The sequence below is a fragment of the Falco biarmicus genome, chromosome Z (assembly GCF_023638135.1).
Source record: "Falco biarmicus isolate bFalBia1 chromosome Z, bFalBia1.pri, whole genome shotgun sequence".
Classification (NCBI taxonomy): Eukaryota; Metazoa; Chordata; class Aves; order Falconiformes; family Falconidae; genus Falco; species Falco biarmicus.
Window position 1 is genome coordinate 69,729,378 of NC_079311.1, and position 10,832 is coordinate 69,740,209.

Here is a 10,832-nt window from a genome sequence, read left to right on the forward strand (position 1 = left end):
CAGACTCTTCTTCGGCACCATTTTGTGTAGACTACCCACCAGCCACAACCTCAAGGTCATTGTTGAACCTGCAAGACTTCAAAGCCCAGACACATTTACTGAATGCATTCTCCAAAACTAGCTCTGACTTTAAACTTTTCTATGCATTCCTCCTCACATTTGCAGATAATTACACTCGTCTCTAAGGTGACCTGAACTGTGACATCAAATCAGAAGAAAGCCTTTCTCATTGTGTGGACACACATGTCAGAGAAACATCTACTCCTTCAACAGAAGCAGTGAAATAAAAGTGGTGTCAGATGCAAGTGTGTAACCTCAAATGTTCAACTTTTTTCCCCTCTACTAGAGCCCTGAATTCAACATTTCCATTTCACATCCTGATTCCAAATTCAACTAAATCTTACAATACACCTATCACACAGACACATAATTAGGCGGGTAGCCACCACAGACTCACATGTGCAATATCCAAGGAAAACCACTAATTGCTAGAGAACCGGGGGTTGCTGGAATTCCTTTTCCCTTGTCAGCTCTGACCACTATTGAAGCACCCACCGCTGCTATCACTGGCTTTTCACTCCTGACAAACTGTCAGTGCTTGTTCCTCACTTGCCTGAAGAGAGCAAAGCATGGAGTGGAGGTCAAATGGAAACAGCTTCTCCCATTCACTCCCAGGTGTTGTAGAGCCAAACAGCTGCAGCACTTTCCAACTAAATATTGCTGTCACTGTGGGCAGCACATACAAAATCATTTAATGTACTCATCCAGCCATACCAATGCTTTAATTAATAAGAAGTTCTCAGGTCAGACTGAACAGAGGAAAAATAACGAAGAAGAAAATCAGGAAACTGCCAAGACAGGCTTTTCTCTGAAGGAAAAATATTCTGCCACATCACATATGTTAAGGAAGCTACATTGTCAGCTAGTGATGCACTGGCTATACTTTTAAGTGCCATTGATACCAATATCTTTTCCCTATGAATAGCATAAGAGTCAACATTCCAAGTGTGGTGGATTGACCTTGGCTGGATGCCAGGTGCCCACCAAGCTGTTCTATTGCTCCCCTCTTCAGCAGAGCAGGGCAGGGAGAAAGTATGATGGAAAAAACACTTGTGCATCAAGATAAAAGCAGTTCAACGAAGCAACAGCAGAATATGTCATTTTCTACTTCCCATCAAGCAGGCAACGTTTGTCCACTTCATGAGAAGCAGGGCTTCGGTACATGTAGCAGTTTGCTTTGGAAAACAAATGTTGTAAATAACAAATACACCCACCTCCTCCTTCTTTCTCTTGGCTTTTATATCTGAGCAGATGCCATATGGGACGGAATATCCCTTTGGTCACTTTGGGGCAGCTGTCCTGGCTGTGTCCCCTCCCAAGACCTTGCCCACCCACAGCCTACTGGTGAGAGGGGCAGGGGGAGGTCGGGCAGGCAGCTGGGTGCTGTGCCAGCGCTGCTCAGCAGCAGCCAAAACAGCGGTGTGTTATCACCGCCTTTCTGGCTACCAGTGCAAGCACGGCACTGGGGGGTCTGCTGTGGGGCTCAGCCAGACCCAATACACCAAGGCAGTTTCTTTTTTTGTAAATGCCTCTGATGTCGGTTATGTAGAGCAGGCAAAGACAATTCAGTTTCTTTAAAGAACCTGAAATTATTCTACATCTGGACTAAACCAACTTTCATATGTTTTCAAACAGAACAAACAAAACCAACAGAACTTAGGTCAGAAGGGCTACCACAAAATAGCCTCATGCCTGGAGCACCTACTCAGACTTGGTGGTGTATCTGACTCCCGGTCCTAAACCATGAAGGTTTTCAGATGCAGCCTTTCACCACACAGAATGCTGTCACTGCTCAACTATTGTACAGGCATGCCTTGAAAACCATAAGCAGCATTAAAGCAAGTTTCCAAAGGGACAGAGAGGGAGAACAATTCATTGACTGTGATGCAAAGCTGTACAGTAATTTATATATGAAATTTATACACCAGACTTATCACCCCTTCATGTGAAGAAAAGTAAAAAAAATAGTTTCTCAGCATCAGGCTTGTGGGAATAGCTCTATGCAAGATACCCAAATGAAGTAATGTGATGTTTAGCAAGAATTACGCTTCAGTTAAAATGCATTTGTTCTGAGTATTGAGTACAGAAGTTTTGGGAACTCCAGTCTATATTCTCATATATATTCAGTGTATTTTGCTTGATGACTACACTTTCCTGTGAAAGGTAAAGCTAGTTTCTAAGTGTGTCTTTAACTTCAAACTTTCATTTTTCTGGCAAACACCTCCTCAGGAGGTTGTCAAATCCTGGGTCACCAGAGACAAAGAGCAGCAAAGAGGATGACATAATCCACATCTGGGAAAAAGGCCAAACCCAGCTCTTACTGATACTCCAGCACTTTTGATTCTGAAAGGAAACCTGTATCTTTTTTTCTGCTTAGCAAGATACCAGCTGTTTCAAGTGGGATCAAGCAGTTAAAAGGGGTCTAGAACACAAGAAACCACAAGGAATTAAAAAAAAAAAAACCTCAAACACAAAAAAAACCCAAGGAAGAATAAGCAAAAAGGCTTTGAAATAAAATAATTTTTAAAATCTTCATTACTGATGCAAGACGCTGTCAATGTTAATTACAAGAGAACTGCTGTCAAAAGAAATCTCCACCAAATGGAGCTGATTACACTTCAAATTAAGATAAAAATCTGTCTTTGATATGCTGCAGAAGAGCTGACACTTTGCGTTAGCACTACTTTTGAAATGCTCTCCTTTGATGTTTTTTAAAATTCGGATCCTGCTAGAATCTGAAAGTTTTTCAAGATGTCATGAATGTCCTAAGCCTTAGGGGAGCCCTCCATGTGTACCCCCAGCCTCTAGACGACACCTGTAGAAATGCGGTTCTGTGATAAATATGAGTCCTTAAAGAGGAAAGTGCAGCTGCCCTCTCCTGTTGCTGCATCAGCACAAATAAAGGAAGCCTACACTGAATTTAGTTCCTTCCAAGCAGAAAGATGCAATACATACCCACAAAGATCTGCAATGCTTGTTTTCAGTGCAGTGGCGTAGCAGTGCAACGTACCCATACGTATAACAAGCTATGGACCATGAGACAAGGGGTAAGTTGTTGGTAAATGCCTTACAGCCTTTCCAGGCAGCTCTTCACAAGAGTAGAAAGCACGACACTAAGGAGTGAGTGATGACTCCTGGAAAACGCAAATCCCTGTGCCCTTGTGGCATGCACTTTGGTAGCTCAAACAGCCTCGTGCAACTGCTGAGAGTAAGTACTAACGCTCAAGGGATTTACTGCCTGGCTTATCCTAATGCTGTGCTTTTCAGGAGGGGATAGAGTTGTACAGTAGAGGCCTAAACAAGAAGCAAGCACAGCATATGCCATTTGCTCTGAAGTTTTAGCTCTTTACCCAGACAACCTGCACACATTATCAGCAGCTACAATCTTGCACTTCATGTTCTTCATAACGATGGTCTTATAAAGGTAACACCAATGAGAACCTACTGAAATGGAAAATATGAAAGTGCAGCTGACATTGTGTGCACAAATTAATATTTACACCTTCCAGGCCATTAGAACCTTTTAAACACTATTTTCTCTTTCACTCCCAAAACTACTCTCCAGCAAGACATGTTAGAAATTCACATCAGAGCTACAGAGAAAACAATTGTCCGAGAACTGTTTTCTCCTTCCACCCCATTCTCAGAAAGAAAACCCTAATTGTAAATGTAGAAACCAGAATTTAAGAAAAAAGATTACAAAATTTCATTGCTTCCCACCCTCTACTTCCCTCTGCAATTTAAGGTAGGATAGGAGCAATCACTTACAGTAGCACACATCTCAGGGTATTTCCAAATGTCAAATGTAAACTATATAGGAGAAAAACATATATGCAAACACAAGTATGTAAAGAATACCAACACCTTAAAAATATAATAAAGAAATAAATCATTGATACATACTGTGCTCCAAGAGAAGAACTAATTTAAGAGGGTGATAAATAGTTGTCTGAAGGATAGATATGTCCAAATATGTTACAATGAAGCAAACCAGTAATTACAAAATCAGGCCTTTGGGCTGTGGCATCTTAGTGCCTACCAGCACCCAAAAGGAAACAACACTGACACAGAGAAAATAACCTTACAGTTTTTTATTTACAAAATAGAAACTATAGAGCTAAATCATATCCTAGACTTGAATACTGGTGCTGCGAGAGCAAACACAGGCCTGGCTGCTGCACGTGGTGACCCATGGCCTCAGGGAGCCATGCAGCTACTGAGGTGATGGGTCTACAGGGGCATCCAGAGACTGACCCTCATTCCAGGCACAACCCCCAGCTCAGGAGTGAGGCTGTAAAACTGTGAGACTGTTCCACCATATGGTGTAGGAGAGTTGGGAGCAAAATGATAGGCAACCTCTTTTTTTTTTTTAAAAAAAATTTGTACATTTTTTGAATAATAAATGTATAATCTATAAGGACAAAAAATCAGCAGCAAGATCAAGTTACAGATGAAAACGTGATATTAATGGCTGACAGTTGAAAGTTTTTTGCATTCTACAGATCTAAATCAAGTACTTCATCAAGAATGTTTTCTTATGCTTAAGGTCAAGAAAATAAAAATATTAAAATAATTTACACTTAATAAAAATGAATTGTTAATGAATTAATAAAATTAACATGGGTATGAGATCAGTGATGTCTGTATGCTTTGTGGCTGAAGCAAACATTGTGTGGGCAAACACAGTGGAAAAAGCCGCCTGGAGGCATCCTCGGGAGCCTCAGGGAGAGCAGCCCAAGGCCACCATTACACAGTGTGGCATGACACCCCAGGGAAGTTGGTGGAGCGGGGAAAGAGAGAGGACTTGCAAGCTTTATCACCAGGCTGGGGCAGCAAGCATATAAACTGTTTCATAATGTTCATTCCTGCTCCATTTGTTTCACTGTATTTATAAAACCAAGACTTATTAAATGCTAATGAAAACGACCCACCCGGATTTATACACTGACTACTCATTTTAGGTGTTTCATTTATTGATGCTGGTAAGGAATTAGTTCTCCTCTGATGCAATTATGCCATGCTTGGCCAGAGAAGTGGAACTTTATTTATAAGCAGAGCCCCAGGCTCAATTCTACAGTGTAGGTTTTGTACTTTCTGAATATCGGACAAGACATGAGTGGACAGAGACTCCAACTTGACCTCTGCAAAACCAAGTTTCTAAATAAGGATTCTCTAGAACCTGCAACCAGTAAGAAAAAACAACTTACATAACTCTGTTGTGTATAAAAATGGAACCAAAAATGAGAAGTGCTGGTGGACTCTCCCTTTGTAACTATTAGAGCAGTTTCATGCTCTCCCTCTCAGCCCAGAATTAACTCAATTCACAGTGGCCTAGCAGGACAGAGAAGACAATCGCCAGTATGGTCACTTCCTCCAGGACTCAGAAAAGTTCGTTCTTTCAGCTGTGCTGTACAGAAAACAGCATTATATATGAGCCTATTGTGGAGCAGAGGCCTGTCATTTTACACAAATGCAGCATCACAAAGAGGCCGCCTTGCACACGTGAACTGGACCTGGCTACCTTGACTTCATGAAAGCTTTCACAAACACTGAAGTTCATAAGTACAACTCAGCAAACTATAGGAAATACCATGGAAATAATAACATAGTATTTGCAAAATAATAAAAGAGGGATCTATAACTGAGGATCAATTCAAACAAGGAGTAGTTCTCCTGAACTGTTTAGTGCCAGATGAATTTTCAAGCAAGCTCCAATTGCCTTGCAGGGAATACTGATGTTTTTCGCATTTTGGAAAGTCCTTTGAGATTAATGATTTTCTCATTTTGCAACAAAAGTTTTAAAAGTCATGACAGTATCAGCACTCATTGTTGTACAGTGCAATAACCAGATTATCTTAATGAGGACCTGAAGAGTCCTTAAACTTGTGATACAATCTCTAAAACAGAAATGACATAATAATTTAGGCTGAGAACAATGACTTACTACAAACACCTGAAAAATGCAGGGCTTGGGACAATAAGCCAAGTCATGCACTGCTATTACAGCAACAAATTGCTCCATTGTTTAACACGGTGTCTTTCCTAGAGGATTGGAAATGCATCAGTTGGACTCTGGGCACTATTTTAAAAGAAGGAAATGGAGAGCATTTAAACCAGCTGTTATATAGCAGCTCAATATTGATGATCTAATTTGCAAACTGGATTAAGCTGCCAGCTGCATGGATTTATGGTTGTCATGACAACCAGCAGAAAATGTATCCCACTAATCCTCTCAGCAGATCTGTCTCTATGCAGCATTAACAAGACTTATCACTAGCACAGACATACATACAGTGGTTTCACTGCAGGTATCTAGATTGGTATAATTTCTTGACTTCCTCTGCATCTTAAAGTATCAATTCAGAACCAGGAGGAAAGAAAGGCTCAGCTTGTAAATGAATGCTGGAAGGAATGGAATATCCTTGGATGTTGTCTGAAATGCATAATTTCTTAGAAAATATTAGTGTTTTCCAATTATTTTTCCAGGGTACTGAGTGGGCAAATATGTATTTATTTTCTAAACATAATAAAGTGACTATTACCCCATGCTTTCCACATTAGGCAGAGCCCTCTCAAGCAAGAGACATGCTGTTGTCTATTCTGCTGTTACCTTTCTCAATAACTTGTTTTCCTTGCAATAACGAGAACAGTCTTTGGTTTTATGCTTCAAGAAAGAAAGTCAGGAGGCTGGACAGTGTTTTCAGTTCCACTACTGGCTGCTTGCAGAATTATTTACTCTGTGTAATCATAATAACATATAGAAAATGAAAAAGAAAAAAAAGGAAGAAGAAAAAAGCCATTCACTTACTTCATAGGAACAGCCAGAGGCTGAGCTAATCAGTATTTGTCAAGTGTCCTAAAAGAGAGCTGTCTACGCATGAAGGACTGCTTTTATCCAAACACACAGAACAGTCGAACAGCCATGCTGGAGATTTTCTCAGTGTTAGCTGAGAGTTTCAAAGGTTGAACTTTATTCTCTGCCTCATAGTAAAAATCAGGAAGAGAAGCAAACACTCCCAAATTCTAAGGCTTCAGAATAACACCAGAGGCCAAGACTGACCATGCAAAAGTTGGGTTAGTTCCACCTGTAAGGGGCTAATCCTATCACTTGTCAGTATGGTTCAAATTCATGTGCTTTCATTTTTTATGTTCCCCACTCCAGTGTAACTTTACTTCCAAAAATAAAAGAGCAAAACCCCCAAATCCCCCCCCCCAAAGAGCACCTTTTGAACATTTATCTTATAACCTATCTATGTCACTCGTGCTTCCCCCAGGTGAAGTGTTACAGCTGCCATGTTGCTGTATCTGCTTGGGTCAGCACTCCGTATCTTATGGAGCAGGAACTTGCAACAGCTCTGCTCCAAAAAGCATCTCATTTCCGCAGTGGTGAAGTCCAGAAAATCCTCCCATGACGTACAAGGACCCAAAGAAAAATCCTTTTTAGCAAAGGGTTAATTGATCAGTTTATTGTAACAGGGCTATAATATGAGCAACCAATTCTCTTCCAGTGCACCTTAATTGCCTTGAAAACATAATCACCAGATTAGAATGTATGATAATGAGTTATTTGTATTTGCAATAGTGCAGTCCGTGTGTTAGTTTACAAAATATTTTTGAGTATTTTCATACAACAAAGCTAAGGACCCCACAGCTGGACAACATTTTTTTAAATACCCCAGAAGCTGCAATATTTGAAACACTCTCAAAAGAACCCAAACAAGTAACTGTAAGAATAATAAACCGGGCATATTAAGGCATCTTTAGTTCCTAATTCCCAAAGAGACCAACTGCCTAGGACTACTAAAATCCTGAGGTCCTTGCATCTATTTGTGGGGTAAGCTACTATTTAGGAAAGAAGCACCAGTTGAATTAAAGGCACTAGAAGATGGATGACAATATTTAAGTGGATAGGAAAAGTAAATTCAACCAATGCGCTCATTTACAGACATGGGATCACTCAGGCCCTAGAACTGGTTTAGATCTGAGAAAATATTTAAAAAGAAACTACCCAGTGCAAGAAAAAATACTATATATGTAGCTCAGAACTCTTTTTGATAGAAGGATACTTTTTAAATTCATGTTTTTAGACACACATGCACAAACATCCTTCTCTTCCTGAAAATGAGTGCCTGTTTTCAGTTTTCCTCCTGAACTCTGGTGGAGGACAATCTAAACTCACTATAACACACGTGCGCCCATGAGGTCAACAGATCCATTTGGTGTGAGTCAGTCAAAATGTCAGTCGACACCCTTAAAGGAGAGTCCTGAAACCACAAATTTCTTGTGACACCCACTGTTACACGTGACAGTAACTGTGCCAGCCACTCTAAAGCCATATGAACAGATTACACTATCTAAAGAATAATACCCCAACCCAGAAAGCACCAAAGCACGTCCTGACTCCTTCCGTGGAATTAGCCATATATTTTGTATGTTCAGCATTTCCGTTGGACTGGGGTATTTTGTGGCTTCAGAATGTGTTTTGGCTTTAGGCTCCCATGAAGTCCTAGCATAAGGAGAGGGGGTTGCACGTGCCTCTCAAACAACCTGCACTTAATAACAATTAAAACCCACCGCGTGGGCACCCAGGGCCGCCTCTGCATGCGCCCAGTTCCCGCCGCCAGCACCCTGCTTGAGTTAGGTGTTTCGAAGAAAGGTCAGAAATCTGAAAAATGTGGGATGTTACACCAGTAGCGTTATCGAGAAAGATAATTCCCTTTAGCCGGTATTCTTCCTCTAGCCAAATCAACATACAAACAGCAGCGGCAAGCTGTTACTGAAAGGATTAAGCCTCCTCCAGCAGCAAAACCAGAAGCTCGAGGGGAGGCTGGTTCACCCGGGGGGTGCCCCCGCCGAGCCCCGTTAGGCGCAGGGAGGCCCAGGAACGAAAGCTGGGCGAGCTCCCCGGCACAGGCTGCCGCACCCGGCCGCGCTGGAAGAGCCCGTACCTGAAAGCCGGCTCCCTCCCGCCGCGTCCGGCCCCAGCTCCGCAGGCCCTCGCCGCCCCTTCCCGCCGCCCAGCGGACCAGCCCCGGCTCGCGGGCCTCAGCGCCGCCGCGGCCCCCACCCGCCGCCCGCCATTTGCTCCTGCCAGGCGGCCCGCCATTTGCCCGCCTCCCCCCCTCCCGCGGCAGAGACGGGCTCCCGGCCGCACCGCGCCCCTCGCCCGTGCTGGGGAGAGGCGCGGGGCCTTGCGCGGCTGCCGGCCACCCGGCTGAGGGGGACGGCAGCCGCACTGAGGGTGAGGGCGGCCCGTGGTGAGAGAGGGCAGCCCCGCTAAGGGGGAGGGCAGCCCGTGCTTGGGGATGGCAGCCCCGTGAAGGGAGCGGTCAGCCCGTGCTGAGGGAGGGCAGCCCCGCGGAGGGAGCGGGCAGCCCCGCGGAGGGAGCGGGCAGCCCGTGCTGAGGCGCCGCCGCCCCCTTTCCCGCCAAACCTTGGACAGCTCCGGCGGCGGCGCGGCAGCCGGCCCGGCCGGCAGGCACAGCACCCCGCACCCCACTGACACCCTTCGGGTCCTCCTGTCCCCCACGCTTGAAACCTGCACCCCAGGAGCTACAGGCTGCACCTCCCTCCTGGCTGAATTCAGGGCTTTTAGCGGTACCAGTTATTCCCCCAAAAGGCCGCCAGCCCTCACGTAAAGGAACGGGAAAGACAAGCCCCAGCAGAGGCAGCTGCAGATGTCAAGGCTCCAGGTAGCAGAAAAACCCGGCAGGCAGCAGGTACCAGGGGGCTGTGGGAGCATCTCTCACGCCTGCACAACACCACGACGAGGACACGAATCTTAGGCACACTCAAAGTTGAGTCCCGCCACGGCTGAAGCTGCACTAGGTCTGAACTGGTTAATCAGGAAAGGGCTCCAGCTTCTGCTGTACCTGCCTGAGCTGGCAGTTGTTTGACAAGCTACAGATTATTTGTATTTTTGTTATAAATGGGTTGCTTTCATTTTAAAATTACTTGCTAGCAGAAAACACTACAGCTGAACAACAACAACAACAAAATCTAACAACACATAACATTTTCATGATAATCCCTGTAGAAAAGATACTTCAACCTTTAACAATAAGCAACCAAGTTAAACATCTATTAAAAATGTTTTCTCACAGGAAATAATAGTTACAGAATTTGTGTAAAAGAGTACCATATGCTACACTGTTAGCTAATTAAAAGTTGCACTACAGTCAGGTGAAGCAAAGCAGAAGTACACAATACTCCTTCAGTGACCATTTCACACAGAAAAAACATCCAATTTCATTCATCCTTGTAAGCCTGCAGATGAAACATGCCTTGGCTCGGGAAGACTGCCTTTCAAAAAAAAAGCAGCTAGTCCTTTCTTACACTGCCTCAATGACATGGCATCTCTCAAACTATTGAGCAGCTCCTTTTCCCCTCTCTGCTTTTTCTTCAGAAACAGCTTGTGGCCTCTCAGGAATATCACATATAAATCTACAAGTCTGCCTCTAACCTCAGTCTCAATATTTGATGCCCAATTTTATTTTGTATCCAAACACATCTTACGGGTTTTTGTTCATTCCAGCTTTTCCACTTCCTACTGCCTAGACAACTTGCATGCTGCCCCATTGCAAGCTACAGGCCAGTACACGTATAATACAGGGCTCTGGGACCAACAGTATGTATGTATTTAGAGGCAAGATCTCCTCCAATGGTGCGTAGGTAATACAGAGAGGTCTGTGTGTCTATACAGACGTTTGGGGCAGAAAGAGGATGACAATGTGGCTGTTCCAGAGAGCAGCCCCCAGTCAACCTTCCCTCCT

General features: G+C 43.8%; 1 protein-coding gene across 1 annotated transcript in view; it reads right to left on the reverse strand.

Annotated features, from left to right (window-relative positions):
* Positions 1-9,069, reverse strand: part of NIM1K (NIM1 serine/threonine protein kinase) — a 31,918-nt gene extending 22,849 nt beyond the window's left edge. Inside the window, exon 1 of the mRNA XM_056324258.1 lies at positions 9,009-9,069. The gene's annotated coding sequence lies outside the window, so the exon portion shown is untranslated. The remainder of the gene's footprint in view (positions 1-9,008) is intronic.
* Positions 9,070-10,832: the final 1,763 nt, after the last annotated feature.